Raw genomic sequence first — 20,173 nt, forward strand, 5'->3', positions numbered from 1 at the left:
AGCAGAGCCAAAAGGTTTTTTTAAAAAAGAGAGGGTGGGGACAAGCCATGATGCTGCAGCCTTTATTTCTCTCTTAATTACAGGTGCTGATGTCTCTGCCATCTGGCCTGCCTTATAACAAAGTCTCAACAGCCAAAGAGCGCAGAAATAAACAGACAATTAGTAAAATGCATTGACTGCATGTGCTGCTGAGTAAGCAGTTGCTGCCAGAGCTGAAGCAGTTTCCTTACCCACATATCCTTCAGTTCCTCCAACTGCACTATTAAAATATAGGACTACAGTTTCCCTTCTGACAAAGAGGGATCCAAGTAGGGAGCTCAGGACAGCTATTCAAATCATGAAGTGTTCATGCCAGAAAAACAGAAAGGCTGTCACTCTCTTTGGTTTTCAAATGAACTTTGCAAATGTTTTCAGCAATTAATATATAGTTAATTCGTTTTGAACTTAGATACCAATACATTGCAGTACATCTGTGCTGTAACATGTTTGCAGCTGATTCTAAGGTAGAAAAGTACAGCATGGTGAATATATATGTCTAGTTTCGCTCTACTGACTTTGGAGTTCAAACTGTTGCATCTCAGTTTCTAATTCAGTTTTCTTGGCTCGGTCTGTAGTGGATGAAGAGGACCAAGTGCTTTGGGAGAGGGATTCGGTTCAAGTATATGATGAACTGCTTGTAGAAGCAGCTGTGTGTCATCACTGACCACCGAGTCCTTGTTGGATGCTGAAAGCTTGAAGGGTGGATCCAGATGACCATTGGCTGTGTCCACAGGGAACTCACTGATACAGGAGGGAGAAAACAGAGTTATGGCTCATGAATCTCCATATGTGCCGATGACAGCCTGTGATTGTGAACTCTCTGGACTAGACTGCGTATCCCTATAGGAGTAATGAATGAAGCCAACCCAGCTGGCAACTAGAAAGACTAGAACATTTCAAACTTGATCCTCATACGCTTTCCACTACAGACTGAAACTGTGGAAAAGCAGAGATTTTTTAGAAAGCTGCTCTGACTGCTAAGCAACAGAATAATGCTGACCACATAATTGTGCCTGTTGTGACAGGATTAGTGCTTCTCAGATGGCGCTTCTAATGAGCTCCAGTTTTTGTCTCCATCAAAACATTTTTGCTTCATGTTTTTCCCTGTTATGATAAAGGACGTTATCTGTTTTCTTGTATGTTCCTGCAACTTCCACTAACACCACTGGGAGTTATATGTAAGTAGATGATACCTGTTGGCCTTAAAAATTTATAGTGCCCTGAAGAGATACTTTTATATATTTTTCTTGGTTTCTTCTAGGGCTGTCCTGGAACAGAACTGTTCAAACAAATAACAAATATAAGGAACTATAGATATTCATGAGACATTCTCCAGTACAAATAACAGTGCTTCAGAATGTGAAGCAAATATATGGAATCAATGAAATGTTCATACATTTGCTTTCCATTAGTGATGTTTTTCTCCATATTCATTGAAATACTCCATCATGGAATTTATTAATAAAACTGTCAAAGTAAAATTAAAAGTGGAATGGGGAGAGAGGGAAATATGGAGAAGCATATAAGGATAGTGATAGATTGTACAGTTGTACAAGTGACCATGAAAACCAGAAAAAAATGTCTACATATTTTGTCCAAAAAAAAATTGATTAAACCTGCAACATACCAGGGAATATCATGAACATGACACCATTTTCCTCCTAAATGGAACAATCTGCTTTATGGGAAGGGTTGCAAAAATGTTATTATGTAGCTGTTTAGTCCTGATATTAGGTTAAAAGCTGTATCGTATCGCCAAAGCACTATCTGTCCAGTATACAGCAGTGTTGCAGTAGCAACTGCAGATAAGAAATGCGACACAACAAAGCCCTTTCTCAAATCCCTGTTCTCCAATTGCTTCAGAACTTTGAGCAGCTGTGCCTTTTTCTTTGCTGGCATCATTAGCAATTCGAGTCCCACATACTTACCTAAGGGAAAGGACTGTTGTTGTATCTGGAGTTGGAACTTATGGAACAAGAAGAGGAAAACATGAAAAGTTAACATTCTTGAGAAGGTTCATCATTCTTATTGTCCAGATCTATCTCTACGGAAGTTAAATGAAGTCTCTGCATAAAATTCTGATCTTAGAAGTAACTAGTGCAGTGGATCTCAAATCCTACTTTCCATGAGATTTTGGTGGGAGACTTCAGTATTCTGTAATCAGCTACCACCAGTTTCAAATGTGGAATGCAACTTTCAGATACTTTCTGAGCCTTCCTTAGACTTTACACAGGTAAGATATAGCAAATATCCTAGGTTAGAGACCAACATGTTTATAGATCCTAGAACAAAACTACTGAGCCATGCCTGGACTAGAAAACCAGTGGCTGAAGAAATCTGAAAGTACAAAGTACAAGCATTTATTTGATTAGCCACTGAAATGAATTAATGAAATAATTAATTGCACGCTGGAATTCTTAGTGCCTTTGACTAATTTTAGCATCTTCCAGTTGATGCTTTTCTAGAACATTCTAGAAGTTTCATTCAATTTCATGGAACCTTAGGGCCTGTCATTTCATGTGGGGGAAAGATAATAAACAGTATTCTTTGTTGATAGCATTGAGGAAATATCCAGCACATGCATGGATCTTACATATTAAAAATGACGAACTGTAATAGCTGTGAAGGAATAGTTGGAAAAAACTACATGTTCAACAAAATTCTAAATCCTCAAAATTTTGCATGAATAGGGAACACTGTTTGATGGAGTAAATATATGACTTTGCAATGTGCCCCTTCAATTTTTAACATTATCTTCATGTAACATTATTTATTCAAGTAGCTTGAGAGGAAGTACTATCTGGAAATCTCTTAGAAAAACAGATAAGAAAATCTAAAATTTTGAAATGCATTATAAGCATTTAATTGATTATGTATTGCAAAGGCTTTCCTTTTTTAAAGGAAAATAATTTCAATCCATGTGAAAAGTAATGTATTGCACTTATTATATATGTAATTTCCATTTTCGGGCACTGATTTATATAATGATAACCCTGGCACTGGCTTATCTGTAATATGGTGATTTTGACACTATAGACAAGGCTATGTTTTTTCTGTTAATCTTGTATTATTTATTATAGCTACGTTTACTGATGTACATACCCTAGATATTGCTTTTGTTTGTAGTAAGACTCACCATGACCTGCAGGACAAAGAAAGGGCTACCATGAAAACAGAGAACTGTGAAGTGGTAACTAGTCACTTACTGATGATGAATTAATAACTGAGGTGAGAGGAAGACACTTTGAGCATCCAGTCTGCCTCTTCAATAACACAAACCATTTCTCTAAGAAATTACTGCAGTAAATAAATTTCTCTTACAGTTGCAATATCTCTTTTTGAATTATTTTGATTTTCCATCAAAAGATTGGATGAAAAAAATGTACCACAACTTCAGGCAAATTCTCTCCATGCATGACTGCCTGCAGAGTTAGAAGTAAAAAAAGTTTTGATTTTTTTTGAATTTTTCTGCCTTCAGCTCGCAGCTTTTCTCCCTTGTTATTGCTTTATCTGGGCTACAGTACCTTGTGCTGTCATTAAAAACCCAGTAGATACAGTTAAAGCATTTATTTATTATCTGGGGTAAATATATGCTATATACTCTCTGCTGTCTCTATTTGGAGTAAGGTGACTGTGAGCATCATGACAAAGGAACTGGAGCCTCCCCTGGAACTTCTGAACAAGGCTGGCTGTGCCCAGGGGTTCCACCCTTGAAGAAGAGGCATTGGGAGAAGACCAGCATGATGTCACAGGTGAATGAAAAAAGGAAGGCACACCCCAGCCAAGTGACAAGGCTGCATGAATAGAAAATGGAAAAGTGAGAGAACTTAGTGTTCAAATAGCTGTACACATCAAGGCAAGTGACTTGAAAAGTTACTCTGAACTGCATTGTAAGCATTGCAAATAAATCAGAAGTGAAATATGAATGACAAACATGTTAGTAAAACATTATATATTGTTAAATATCTTTTCTTGACTCAGTTTTGCTGAAAATCAGTTGTCATTATGACACTCATATACATATATATGTAGTCACAGATAAATACCTCCTCCTTCATTTACTTTTTAGAAGACTTGATTCCCAGTTCCCATCTTCCTGACACACTCACACTCTGGACGAATCAGTAGATTGAACAGGGAAAAAAAGTTGTCCCAGACTCCTACCTTCAACCTCTTTAATGTTTGCTGAAGTGTGTGGGTACACCCTGATTCTTATCACAGTATCATCCAGTGCGGTTGAAGACATGGTTGATTCTGTTGTGCTAAGAGGGATGGAATAAAGAAGACTGTAACCATAAATGTTTGAATACAATGTATGTGTCCATCTTAAAGGCAGACAAAGGTGTTATACAGCTTACGTATTTCATAAATAAGACTTAGAATTTCTTTGTTTTTCATATGTAGGTCAATTAAAACGTACTCCTCCTACTGAGAATGATATAATACAATTTCACTGTTAATTCACTCTCATCCTCCCTCATCATAAACCTTTCTTGCACAACCAAATTCACTCCAGGCTGTTCAGCCCTGCATACACATCTTGAATTTCATTACAGTTTTCAGCACAGAGATCATCCAAGCTGTGAAAGAAGATATTTAATAAAAGGTTCATACATTTGTGGTTCCAGGAGTCGAAACACCAAAAAATTCATCTTACAATTATATTATCAGAGCATTCTTAAAGAACATTTGTTTAATCTTCAAACAAAACACTTTTCAAACTGAGGGGAGGAGAGGAGCAAACCAGGTCTCAGTTGTGGCCGGATAATAAGATAAAGGAATGATTTATAATATGAAAGCTTTTGCACACTTGAACTAAACTTTCTATTCTTGACAGTGCCAGGTGGAAAACTAATCTTTGCATATTACACCAATACTACTCTCACTTCCCTTAACTACAGTGTACAACCTAACCAGATGTAGAAAAATCCAGATGAAACCAGAACAAATCAATGGTCTCAATGAGAGCGAGGGCTGTTTAACATCTCCCTAGAGATGATCAACACCACTTAAGAAGGACTTTTATGTTACTACATGTCCCAAGGTGTAACAGAGGAAACTTACCCTTAGTGATTTAATACTTGAAAGATTAACTGAGCTTAGTCCAAAATGTCTGCCTCATTGTGAGGGGAGAAAAATAATAATGGATATATATATATTTAATATTAAGCAGATGGCTAAATATACAGCACATTATTTTTGTATCATGTTAATGTAATATAAGCAAAGATAAGGGTAGGCAATGGAACAGATAATAACACAATGTATTTTCAGGGAATGCTGAACTCCCAGAGCACTAGGCATGAAGGGTAATGCCTGGTGCAAAATAGAAGGCTGAACTAGGGGGCAGACTTTCCTTGAACTGCTCTCTTTTTCACTATTACACCACTTTTCATGTCTACAATACAATCTGTTGCACTAGATGAAAATAAATAAATAAATAAATAAATAAATAAATAAATAAATAAGAATAAAAAGGAGAGAGAGTGAGAGAAAACCAGGAGCTGCCCAGTATCTAGAGCCACTGGAACTTTTAAAGATGTTTCTATTGAATGAGAGGTACAAGCCTCTGAAGGTGGTTAGTGTATCCCTTGACAAACATATGCATTGATTACAATATCTTTGCTTTGCTCCTATCAGTAAAAGCATAGATTTACCCAACCAAGGCTAAATATACTTTTGCTTTAGGGAAATAAAAAGTATTGTGTTTCATTCAGAGCATGAATAAAGCTCCAGTGTCAGTTTAACAAGTGTCAGATCTATTAGAATTGCATCTCAGTGATGCAGTTTATGTCCTGGGACAGAAAGAAGGAGTTTCTGTGTTTAGTTATTTCTGTCGTAACCACAAGAGTGTGGCTTGTATGAAGTATCTGGGTCATTTCAGTCACCCCTGTGACTCACAGCATCCAGGTCGTGCAGCCACCTGAGTCATTCTGTTTGCCCAAGTTAGCAGGAGTCCTTTCTCTCTCTGAGGTTCCCTGATCACTTCAGTCATCTGAAGGACAAAATTGCCTACAGCAACTCTGTCACATTAGTCACCTCAATTACTCACCTCAGCCTGTTGTGGTTTGCAGGAAAGTGCAGCGTAAATACCATAGAACTGATGGAACTTATTTTGAAAAGGTTGTGTACAAAGACATGCTTCAGCACCCAGATGTTATGAATTATCTCTGCATTTTTAAATATACGAACCTTCAGTATATATAACCAGAATGGTTATTCACAGTTCTACTAAAACTAAAAATTAGCAAAATTGCTTTCTTAGTAAAAAATTAAATCCAGTAAATTCAATTGACCCTTTAATTACCAGGTCAACAAATGCTTGGCATTTAGAATGAAGTTCTAATAGCTCCAAATAGCTGTATCTTTCAAAGCTTCCTGTTTGGATTTAATGTAGGAAGCAGTGTGTGACTGATCATACTTGTAGACATTATTGCTATTGCTACATGAAATGTTCATTTCTTTAGATGAGATACATTCATTCAGGAAGGTACCCAGCATGTTAAAAATAATGAGAAATACAGATCTTGTTTATAGACACTATAGAAGCGTAATATAAATAACAAACATCATTGACAATAACTACAATGTATGTAATAATATTCCCTATGGCATCTGGTTCTAGAGGAAACAGGTTTGAAAACAGCAACTGCTTCTTTGGATATCTCAGTCCATTCATTATTTGATTATGAATACAACCTCTTGTGTCCAGGAGCATGTTATTATTTTATATTATTAATTATCAGTACAATCTTTAGTAATACCTAAAATCCTAATCACGAGGCAAGTTACAACATCAGCATTTTCAGTTTATGATATTCTTTTTATTCCTGAGATAGTCTTTGGTACATTTTTCTTTTTTTTTTTTTTTTCTTCTTTTTTTTCTTTCTTTCTGTACCTGTACTTTGGTCTCTAAATTAATTCAGTAATAAATTTTACTGAATAAACACTGCAGTCTTTTTGATATAGGACTACTGCGTATACAGAATTTACAAATAATGTAGAGACTGCACTTCAGTACCTACAATATTCCAGTTAAATGCACAGACATCTAGTATGATACTATGGAATGCAGAGTAGACTGAAAACATGGTGTTGCTTCACAAAATTAAATGTAATAATTGCATGTAGAAATAAGTAATTATCTGTAGACTGAGTTCTTTGACACCTCATACCATAAACAACAATGTTCCTACTGTAGTATACTGTATCTATTGTTGAAAAGTAATTTTATTTCCAAGTAAAGGGAAATACGAAAACAAGAACTTCAGCCAACTAAAATAATTATGATAATCCTATTCAAAATAGAAATTCCAGTCTAGTGTTTATTGAAATAGATGAGATTTTTGCCAACAAATTTGAAGAAGATCAGGTGCAGGCCCTGTACTTTTCAGAATACTGACTTCATACCAGACAATATAATTGACCATTCATAACACTCCTTGGTGTTGCTCCTGTGTTGACTTTTTTCTGTCTTTGTTGGGTACAACTGCTTTTAAAACCATGGCAACTCTCCTGGCAGTTCACACCCTTCATTATTTTCCTTTTTAACTCTACAGTTGTTCCACAGAGAAAGCAAATGATCACAGAACCATGTAACAGCTTAGGCTGAACGAGACCTTAAGGATCATCCTGCTCCAATCCTGCTGTGGGCACGGCTGCCAGTCACCAGATCAGGCTGTGCGTGGCCGCATCCAACCTGGCCTTGATAGGCACAGGCTATCAAAATATTCTATGTTTCAAATTTTTGTTAAGCTATGGAAACAGTTAAACTATAACTAATTTGATTCTGATTTTTTACTATAAAAGCAGGTAATATCAACAACAACAACAACAAAAAAGATTAAGCAAAACAGAGGATTTCACCCAGGATACATTTCTCTACAAGTTCCCAAAGGAAGAAATATTTCTGTCATGGGCAAAGGCTGAATCATTTTTACCAGACAAAACAATTATTCTGTGGCAAAATCTGATACACTGTTACCCTGGAATGGGGAAAAACTGGTTTTCTTTGGTGCTTAAAAAAATAAATATGTAAAGTAACCATAAGACCTTTTGTTCCATGTGCAGAACTATCAGGCTGTGTAGCAACATGCTTTTACACAAATTGCTTTTATCAGAAAAAAAAAAACAAAACAAAAACAAAAACAAAACAGTAATATAGTGTCACATATTTCTACAATACTAAGAGAAAACAAGTGGTTTAACTGTATTTTTAAATATCATGTAAATGAAATAGTTCTCATAGTGCTGCTAGTGTAATAGAGTTGTACTGCAATGCTAGTTAGTCATCCCAACAAAAAGATCCTGTTTGCATAACTCACAAAAAAATTATTTCACCAAGCATGTACAGGACAAATTACGCAGAGGAAAAGATGAGTTAGAAGGCTCTGAAAACATCCTTCTGTGACAGTCTATAGCAAAGAAGCAACACTCTCCAGAATATTTATTTAGAGACCTTAATACCAGACAACTCTAGTTTGTATAAATGTTGACATAAATTAAGATTTTCTCAAAAATCAAAATGCATTTTGCACCACAAATGAATAAACACAAAGAAAATGTAACTGTGGAAAAGAGTAAAAGCTGGAATCATCTCATAGAAGCCGAGGTTGAAAAGGACCTCCAGAAACCATCAAGTTCCACCTTTCAAGGGAAATAGAAGCCTAACGATATTATTTAGTGCTTTGTGCAACAGTATCTTGGAAAACTCCAGTAATGGGGATTCTAAATTTTCCTTCAATGATTAAAAGTCCTAGTATAATTGTTATAGTTTGTGTGGTTTGCAGAGTGCTGTACCTCACAGTGCTACAGAAGACAAAAAGAGCTTCCTCCTGAAAGTCTCCATTCATATGGTCTTAAAATTTCCAGCACTGTAGAACAAGTTAATGGCCTTGTGCTCTTTGAGAAAAAAAATCTTTTCCCCTAGCACTTGAGTGCCTCACATGGTATCTTCAATGCAATCTTAGCACAGAGGTCTTAGCATTACTTCATCATTACTGAGGTAGTGCCTAAACCAAATACCAGACCAGTGGAGATACCAGACCTATGCTAATCTGGAGCAATTTTGATGAATCTGATGAGGTTCCTGTGGCAGAAGTCTGAGGAGAGTGAAGGTGTCATTCTGTACTCTGATCCTGGCTATGTCTGCATATTCAGTGCAGTTGGGTATTGTGGTTCTAGGTCCTGTGTGTAGTCAGGGATCCTTTTAGCATTCATATGAGTCATATACTGAAACCAAGAGAAAATGTTTCCTATTTGCTTGTTTATAGCACAAACATGAAATATAATAACCATGCCATACACTTTTTCATGACTCTCACAAAGGAATGTATACATATAAATACTATATACACATATACAAATACTATTATTTTACATATGTCACCAAGATATTTAACCATAATTTTACATATAACATCAATACTTCAAAAGCTCAACCTTGCTCTCATCATGTCCCATTATGGAATTTGCATCAGACCCTGTAGAAAGAATAGTAAACTACAGCTTCCATGCAGTTGTTGTGTGCAAACTATGATCTTCAGTTTATTTTGAGGTTTTTAGCAATGATCAACAATCAAATTAATGTCTTTGAAAAGCTACACTACCTGCTTGATAAAACACACCGTACAAATAAGTCTGGTTAATTGTAGCTGTGAATTCAACTTTATGCTTGCTCTAGTAAAAATCTGTCTTGTTTAAGCACAACAGTTGTAGCTCTAATTAAATATGTTGCTCACTGAAGCATCTGTTTAAAACATTAATGAATGGCAGCTCCTCTGAGACCTCCGTACATAAGGGTTTTTCATTCCATAACACAACCTAAAAAGTGTTTCAGAAGCTAAATATAATTAGTTCTTGATTTGTTTTGAGTGTATTTTTCACATCATTGAAAGATGTTCTTTCTTGTATCTGTGTTAATTGATTTAAAACAGTTTATGGAATAAAAATCAATTTAAAATAATCAAGGATCCAAATTTTGTTCACATTCATATTGATATTAATGTGTAGACAATAAAAAAAGTCAAAAGGATGTGTTTATCTTTTATCCAATGTGCTGTAACCCAAATGCAGAATGTAGTCTTTTCTAACTGTATAACTCATAAGTATATGAATTTCAAGGGGAGAACTGACTTTCCAATGGAATATGATGCATGGAACTCATGAGGTTAAGAGAGCAAGACAGTTGAAATCCAGATCAACATCCGTATTCTGTCATTGTTACTGTGCTCTTGTCAAGCAATGGAATTTTGACAGAAAAAGTAAGAACTATCAAATACTGTTTTATTTTAAGAAAACCAAACAGTGATAACAGATTTGGAAATACAAGAGTTAGGTTGACTGCAGAAGATACATGCAGGAAATGTATGCAAAAGGATTTCCAAAGAAGACATAGATGTTTGACGAAATTCTCAATACAGTTATCTCTAACTTGGTAGCGTTGGAAGAAAGATTAAAAAGTGAAAGGAAATGGAGGTTATTCCAGCTCTACAAAAATGGAGGTTATTCCAGCTCTACAAAAAGTGATCGTTTCCTAGGTAGAGGTATAAAACAGATTTGTTCTAGTACTTTGAAGTTCAACCTGTGAATATGTGGAGTTGGTCTTCTGAGTTGTTCATATGGCCCTTTTAAAGAACCAAATGTGTCCCTATAACATAACAGTGAGAAATCTTCAGGTAACAACGGGAAATATGTTGAACCATCCAAGCTAAATTTAGTAGCATATTTTGGTAAAAACATTCATGCCTAGTTTCTGCCAAGACATCACCCTTTCTTCATTTATGTCCTTCCAAACATCTGGATTTCCTAGAATGTCTAGTCTTTCAAGTGTTCACCTTTAAATCTCTTCAGGAGAAAGTCTGCCTTTATTTGTGCTCAGTGTAGTACTTGTGGCTGTCTTTCAAAAATAGGAAGGAGAAAAAGATGTAAGAGGTGTTCAAACTGCACTTTACTGACTCAAAAGCCAAGAGAGTCAAAGTGATAAATGAACCTGCTTTTGCCAAGCTCAGAGAAAAAAATGGATGGGCAGCTCATAACACAGACAAAAAGAAACCTTCTTCACTACCAAGTAGTAAGAGTGATGTTTTGTACGAGATTTTTCTCAGAGTATCGATGTTTACAAGCAAAATGTCTTTCCCTTAGATGTTATAATCAAAATAGACTCTAATTTCATTTTTTAGAGAAAAGCAGTTTTACTGTGCGAACATCCAGAAATGGGAAAACTTCCTTCACTTGAATAGTAGCCAATTTGGAGAAAGCTCAGTAAAATAATTTGTCCATATTTTTCCTGCTATGGAAATAATGATAATAATTTAATTATTCAAAACAGATAATGAATTCCGCCATTTATTATAGATTATATAAGATTATGGTAGTCTTTGTATGTATATTTCATTTGGCATACTTTTGCTATACTCACAAGAAGTAGCATACCAGGATAATTTAAAACAAATAATTACCCATTCTATTGATGATATTCTCATTGGGGCTAGGACTGGGGTCCGAAAGGAGAAAATTCTGTGTTCTTGGCTTGATTTTCGAATACATGATTTATAGAACTACATTACTATCAAAATAATATCAATGTATCACAAAGGATTGAAAAACAAATGTCAAACAATGTCATAAAAAATGAACATTCTCCATCTTAGATTGGGAGAGCCTAGTAGCTATCAAAGTAATTCACTGAGGAGAATAAAACAGTCTTCATTTTGCAAACAGGAGAGTTGAAGTACAAGAATATTAAAATGGTTTACCAGCAGTTCTCAGGAAGATGTGAAGGGAGACAATTCTTATAAGCTCCAGCTCAGTGTTGTATATTATCTATCTGATGAATACTGTTGAGATTTTGTGCAAATCAGCTATAAAAATATACCTATCCATGGAAATAACAATCTCATAATTTCTATACGCTGTCAGACAAAACATGAGACGTATCTATTATTTGAAAATATAAATTCCATTGCCAAAATACTCTTTCAGAAATTTACAGTATTGTTACTAATAAGGTTGAAAATCTAATTATCAGCTTTTTTTTCAGTAAAACAAATCACTCTCTCCTCTAAGAAAGCAAAACAAAAACTACAGACAGTCTCTTTAAGACACTTTACAATTATAACCTCAGCAGACAAAGAACAGAAACTCAATTAGTGGTGAAAATCTTGGATTACATTTTGGCATCTACATTCCGGGAAGAAGGGAAATATATACACTTAAAATCTTTTATACATATAATCTTCCTACTCGAATTTATAACAAGAGTACCAGCTTGGATTTTAATTTTCACTGTATATGTCCCAATGAATCGAGGTTTAAAATGAAATTCTCAGGAGTATCTTGGGCTGTAATGCAACTATCCATGCATCATATTCACATCTAAAAAACCTGTTCTCCTACTCTCAGCTAAGACCACAGGGAATGTGTGAGCAACTGCCAGTAAGAGAAGAATGAGGACTGTGTTGTTGAAGCTATCCCATGGCACAGTGGAAGAAAGGTAGGTGGTCGCACAAACAATTTTTATATATCTCTGAGGCTCCTAATGCCAACAAGAAAGAGCTGACTGAAAATATGAGATTCTTCCATTTGAAAGCAGAGGTTGTAGGAAAACTTTCAGCGTACATAAGATACACAAGTTCAGTGGCTAGGCAGGCAGTGCGGTTCTCTTCTGAAGACAAATATATGATACATTGCAGGCAAGGGAATAGTCTCAGATTGCAAAAGAAAGGTGACTTAGACACCTGAGGTCTTTGAATGTTAATGAAAGCTGTGTCCAGTCAGCTTTTCTAAGTACTGTTAATGACATCCTTAGATCTACAAGTCTTATTGAACATAACTTTGTTGGACTTTCTGAAGATCAACATTTCCCATTCCTAATCTGCACGACAAATCAGCTGGTCACTACATAAATCCAAAGGGCTGGTTCTGATCCCACTGCTCTGATCTCTGAAACCTTACCTTTACAGACTGTCAGAAATGTTTCTACATTTTTTCACTTGATTCAAATTCTCTTTATACAATGAAAATCTGAACAAGTGGAACTTTAAGATATTGTTTGTTTACTTTGTGATTATTTTCTAGAAGACTCATCTCAGGTATAATTGCAGTCTACTTCTGATTTTAACTGGAAAAATAGAATAGTAAGTCCTTCCCAAAGTCATCTCTTATGCCAACTGTTTAGTTGTATGTGTTAGCAAATGGAAAAGCCTGAAATTTAAGCTACAATTAAATACATACTTTCCCTTCATATATAATAATACTCATTGCATTACATACTGCTTTCACTTATCCATAAAGATTTATTTTTTTAAAAAAAGACAGTTTAAAACCTGCTAAAAATACTCAAAATGAAATCATTTTTAAGTATCCTTAAATAAACCACAAAAGGAACTCTGCAAAAACCATTTATCCTTTTTGTAGATCACTTTAAGAAAACATTCTTTTTCAGTTGCTATAGGGTAAGAAAGTGCACAGAACTGATTGGAATCTGCATTTTAGTTTAGGCCTATCTCTTACTGAAAATTTTTGAAGTATTTTCAGTATAAATTCAAACATTTACCTTGTAAGAGATGCCGGGACTGATCTAATACTGATAAAAAACAAAATTGGTGAGAATTTACAGAGAATATTCATAGCACAATCTCACACTATTTTTCCCGAGTGGCAGTTTTATAATTCAGAGGAGACCAAAAGCAATGACTGAATTATGCTGGCATATCTGGTCAAGGATGCTCCAACCATCTGAGTCTAAGCGCACATATACAGAACATGACTTAGGAATTAAACTGAGAGAAGCCTTCTTTTCAGCTAGGAACTCGATGAGACCCTGTCATAGATATTCATTCACACCTCAGTAAGAACTATATTTCCAGTGGATTTACTGCTTTTCTGATTTTTGTTTCAGTTTTTAACTGACATTAGATTATTTGCTCCATTTGAAACTTCAGTAAAATAATAAATCTTTTTGGAGATTCCAGTCCACTTTCTAATATTTTCAAAAGTTCTTAAGACCAGGCATAATTTAGACAACAAAATGAGTTCTCTACCAGACTGGCCTTGGGGCCTGTCTTCATTAGAGCAGTGGGACCATTTTGCTTCCTAGTGTTGCATTTTGAGAACTGCAGGCCTGTGTGTATCTCATTACCCCATTACCATCTGGAACACCCTGTGTGCTGTGGAGAAGAGAGGCAATGAGTTATGATTGGAGATGGAACAGAGACCAAAACACGAGAAATTAAACTGATTTTTAAGCCAGAATGTCTTATTTCCCACCACATAATTTGATATATCAGTTCTTTTAGCTCACATGCAGACTCTGTCATCTGAGGGGTAGAACAAAGAACCATTGGTGAAAGGAAAGGAGTCCTTTGGGAAAAACTACTTGAGAAAGTCATGAATACATGAATACAACAAGTCATGAAAGGCATGAATACAACAAGAGAATTTCAATAAAACTATATTCCTGGAGATTAGGACTGGAAGAGATCACTGGAAATTTTACTTCTGCAATTTGCAAAAGAAAGACCATAGAAATGCATCCAGTTAGGAAAATAATTAAACAAACTAGCTTGCTTCACAACATGAAATAAAATTCATAGTTTCATGTTTATTTACTTCTAAGAAATAACTCTTGTTTACTCTATATAAGTTATCTGTGGTAATTACTGCATCTGTATAAATTTTTATTTTTGTGTGTTCTACATACAATTGAATGAGTTAGTTTGGCCTTTAATACTGTTAGTCATTGTGTCGATAACTTTCACATCCTTCTTGTTGTCCTTTATGGCTGCTCAGTTCCTTCTCCAAAGAGAACTTTAGAAGTAAAAACTGCGTTCATTGGTAATGCAGTATCTCCAGACAAAAGTCCCTAAAAGGACACATAGAAAGAGGGAAAGTGTAGTTATTCTGTACAAGTGACTGTAAGATACAGTAATTGGCAAGTATTCCTTTAGCAGGAAGAAAAGAATGAATCACAATCAATCTCTGCAAGAGAACCTCACCATCTTTGTGACTGATGTTGAAAATAGCATCATGGAAGAAGCCTTTGTGGAAGAGAGTTCCATGTATGGCTCACCTGCCATAGGACAAAATAAATACATGCCATAAATACACAGACTGGAAGCATTACAACAGGAACTTTGGTAAGTCAGAAAGGCCCATTTTTACCTTGCATGAAAAGATAAAAATGACCAAAGCATTATTCACATCACTGTTGGAATGCAGCGTCATCGCAATGGGTTGACCTTAACTGGCAGCTAAATCTCCAGGCAGTTGCTTGTTCCCCCTCAGCAGAATGGTAGAGAGAATCAGAATGGAAAAAGTGAGAAAAAGTGTGAATAAAGACAGTTTAATAAGTGAAGAAAAAAGGAAATAATAAAAAAAAGTGATGCAAAGCCACTCACTCACCACCTCCCATGAGCAGATTGATGCTCCGTCAGTCTGAGCAATAGCTACTTTAGAAATTTTATTGCTGGGCATGATGTTATATGATGTGGAATATCTGTCTGGTCAGTTTGAATCAGCTGTCCTGGCTGTGTCCCCTCCTAGTCTTGCCCAACTCCAGACTACTCACTGTGGGAGACAGAGTGAGAAACAGAAAACCTCGGCTCTGTGTAAAGAACTATTCAGAAGTAAGGACTGATGTAGTATCAGCACTGTTTTGGTCACAAATGTAAATGAAAGGACTAATAGCTACTGTGAAGAAAATTAACTCAATTCTAATCAAACCTAGTGCAATCGCAAAAGATAAGAAATCAACCAAGTTAGGTTTTTGCCAGAGAATATCAGTGCTACACTTTGTGAAGTCTACAGATATTGACAGTGTTTTCTAAAATACATACTTATCTTCAATAAAATATCAGTAATTACTTTTCAAAGTTTCTTATACAATAGAGTTCTCCTTTCTTGTTCCAAGAGTGATGAATGTTGATAAGCTGATATAATACCAAACTCCATAGATGCCAATGAGCAAAGAAGAGCTGGCAGTAAATTAGGAAGACCATCAGAATATGAGAAAGTGGTGTACTTATTAGTTGCAACCACTACTATTGTAAAATATCTCTCACTATTAGTGTTGTAGAAATTATTTTTTCAGACAGATTTTTTGAAGCATCATTTACAGAGCCTTTCTAAGAAACCTATATGATGCCCAGAAATTACCAAATCTTAAAAGTCTTTTCTTTCTGAGTTGTGTCGATGTCACTGTTTTAGGTAGGGAAAAAAATTCATTTAGACAAGACATGAGGTATCTAAAATCCTTGTGGTCTGCGAAGTGTAAGATATAACTCTCATTTTCAAACCTGCCTCGTAATACCTCCTTTTCAGATGTACCTGAAGCCACTGACAATTTCATTTTCAATATCTGACTAGATCTGGGCTTGCCCTGATCTAGTAGTGAGTGTGTCTCTTCAGCCCTCACCATCTTATCTGCCTAAAACTTGGACCTCCTTCCTGAGCACTTGTGCATCCTTCCTGAGTTTTTTAAGGCCTATGAAGATCAAAAACATGGAATAAGGTGGGATCTGAGGCTAAAGACAGCAATTTCACTCACAGCAAAAATATTCAGAAGTAACTAATTGATTTAATAAAACTACTGCCTTGGTAGAAGAACCCATCATTTGACAGTTTGTCAGAGACTCACCTTTGAGAATACCTGAAAAAGATGATGAAATGTTTGACATGTTCACATAACCACCAGCATCTGCTATTAAAAGTAGGGGAGTTTAAGAATGATTTCAGCTGCCCTAAAACCTGCCCCAAACCTGCATAGTGTCATGACCAAATAGTAGAGTTGTCTGCTTGTGAGTAAATGCCCTTAATGTTTGGCCTATTCCAGCTGCCAATTTAGCAGCTGCAATGGACTTCAAGTTCTTAGTCAGATCCTATCATTTCTGTTACTCATATATGTCCTCCCTGGTAATTGCTTTGTGAACTAGTGCAGGACCTTCCTAGGAGAGTTCTTGCAAAAGAGATAAGGGAAGAGGAGAAATGTTCTGGTGAGTCTGTTTCTTCATCATCTTGTTGTAGCAGATGGAGTACAGGTTATTTGCAGGAGTAATCAGAGTCCCTTCCTGGAACCAAGCTCAGCTCAGCTGCACTCTGACATTACTGGTCCTTGCAGACATCAGAGCTTTTGATGACATAACACTGGATACAAGCTCAGAGTGGAACAGCTTGTCTTTCTTTGCAGAACATATGCAGATGAAAGGCTGGGATCTAGGGATTTCATGTTATCTCTGCTTTGCAGCTCAACAGCAGTAGTTTCAGGAAGCCACCTAGAGAAGGAATGAATGACTGGGCTTACCTGTTTGACCACAAAAAGACTGATATTGTTCTAATTGGAATTCCCCCTTGTCCTGCCACTGTCAGGCAGTGTAAAAATCCAGTTTCACTCCTCCTTATAAGCTCCCTTCAAGCGCTGGAAGGCCGCAATGAGATCTTCCTGGAGCCTTCTCTTCTCCAAGCTAAACAAGCCCAGCTCCCTCAACCATTAGTCATAGTTGAGGTGCTCCAACCTGCAGTTATCTTCATGGCCTTTCTGTGGACCTGTTCCAACAGCTCTACAACCATCCTGAACAGGAGCACCAGGCTGATACAGTATTCTATATGGAGCCTTACAGGAGCAGAGTAGAAGGGGGACAATCCCCTCCCTCTCCCTGCTGCCATCTCTCTTTTGATGCAGCCTAGGATACTGTTGGCCTCTTGGGCTGCAAGAGCACATTGTTGACTTATGTCCTGCTTTTTCGTCCATCAGGACCCCAAAGCTCTTTTCCACAGAGCAGCTATCAATGAGTTCTTTTCCCAATTTGTACATGTATCTGGGATGATCATGACCCAAGTGCAACACCTTACGCTTGAGCTTGTTGGGCCTCATGAGATTCTCATGTGCCCATTATTCAACCATGTTCAGGTCCCTCTGGATGGCATCTGTCCTTTCTGTTGTGTCAACTGCACCACTCAGCTTAGTGTCATCAGCAAACTTGCTGAGGGTACACTCAATTTCACTATCTATGTCATCAATATAGACATTGAAGGGCATTGGTCCAAAGATAGATCCCTAGGGGAAACCATTAATGACTGGTCTCCACCTGGAAATAATGCCTCCTATTTATTTCCATGGAAAATACAACAGATACAAAAGCACATCAGCACTATTTGATAGAGAAAATTTTCAGCTAAAAAGCACTATTTTTCAGGATAGTCCATCCTGAAAGTCCATCATTAACCAAATTTTTATCAGCAAAGAACAAGAGCCTACAAGCTGTGTTCATAAAAATCTTCATAGCCATCCAGAACATGTTGCCACCTTGACATGAAAGACACCCTATTGCCTTCACTGTTTGATCTTCCTAAACATGTCAATGGATGCTGTTTATCCGCATGGAAAAATTCAATTCTACACCTTTTCTTCATATGCACTTCCATTTCAGATGCCTATTTGTGAGACTGCATCTCTGTTGCCATCTGTTGCATGGCAACAAAATGCAATAGGCTGTCAGTGGGATGGTTCAACCTCTGCTGCTGTATCATTAACATTTGTCTCTGATACTGCAGGCAAAAATAATAAAATATGAGGCATTACTTTTGGAGCAGCTGCCCAATGTCCTTTTTTTTGTGAATTTGGGAAGGCCTCTCAATCAGTTTATAAAGCAGAGTAATTCAATTCATTTACTCTTAAAATTACATTAAATCACTTCAAAGCAGGTAAAGTGACATTCTTTTCTTGCAAATGTAATACAACAAAATAATCTGTTGCCAATCTGAAAGGTTTCACTCAAGCAGGTACAGGAATAATAACAAAAATACCTTCTCAAAGCCTTACACTGTTATGGTTTTTAATCTCTGAAAGACATGTTTTAATAAAATACTTCAATGTTGGATTCTTGCTCACTACTTCTGACGATGTTTGATCAGTCTACTCTTTATCTTGTCTGTTTGTCTTCTGCATAGATTTGTTTGAGTTCAGCCCTAAGACCTTTTGAGATAAATGATATTTTTAGTTATAAGAGAATAATGTTTCCATCTGTCATGCTCACCATCTCCTCAAAACTTATTTCTTTAAATATCCAGCACTGTTAGAAAACACTGAAAAGAGGTATTTTCTTATTCTCTAAGCTTTACTATAGTGGTTACAGAGCACTTACAAATACAAATGTAAAATTCACTTAACTCAGCTATAATTATATCTGTGATCTTAATCCCGAGGAGCTTTCAAATCAGCTTTAGGAGAGGCACAGCAATGAAAAAGAGCGAGAAGACAAGTAACAATATTATCATATGCCTTTTACTTTTTTTTCCTTTTTAATTTATATGGGGCAGTGATGGTAAACAAGGGGAAACAAAACAAACGAAAGAGAAGAATTTTCAGGTATTATGTATATATTCATAACCATGTTTCATTTTATTGTGCCATTATTAGACCAACAAGCAGCAATCTCTTTTTGATAAAAGCATTTAAGACATGGAATATTCAGAAATGTCTCAAATACAAGTATGGTTACTGACTCTGCAAGTGGTTAGCACACAACAACTATAGTTACTTGTGTGCAGACATCTAAGGTGAAAGAAATCTAAGAACAAGTGAAAAATATTGAGTAACTTTCTAATGTCCATACAGGAACTGATGGAAGAGATTATCCAGCCCCCAAATATCTGCTTACTCAATCTTTCACTCAGGCAAGGTTTTATTTACGGTGTTGTCTATAAAGGAGAAAAAATAGGAAAATATCTTCATTCATTTGTAACTTTAAAGTATTTTTGTTTTTAACAGTAGTTAGTTTTGTTTTCTTAGTCTTCTTCTTGGTAGATTCATCAGAGTCATACCAAAGTATTCCCAAATGGTAAGAATTATTGGCCTCAATATTTTTTTGTTCTCTTCAAGTTATCTTTGATGTCTGTATCCAGAACTCCAGTGCTGCTGTAACCACGGCTTGAAGCACTTTCCCTAAGACTTGTGCCACTTCAAACATTCCCTTAATATTAAAACAAATGAAAATCAGGAGGTATCTAATTGTCCTGGTTTTCATTTTGTTAATAAAACAAGAAGGGTTAAAATGAAAGAGTTAAAATTCCTTGAAGTTAAAGCCATAGCAACATGAAGGCTTCAAAGATGGTTTGAGAATGAAAATGAAAGGCTCAA

Source organism: Meleagris gallopavo, chromosome 3 (genome assembly GCF_000146605.3).
Source record: "Meleagris gallopavo isolate NT-WF06-2002-E0010 breed Aviagen turkey brand Nicholas breeding stock chromosome 3, Turkey_5.1, whole genome shotgun sequence".
NCBI lineage: Eukaryota > Metazoa > Chordata > Aves > Galliformes > Phasianidae > Meleagris > Meleagris gallopavo.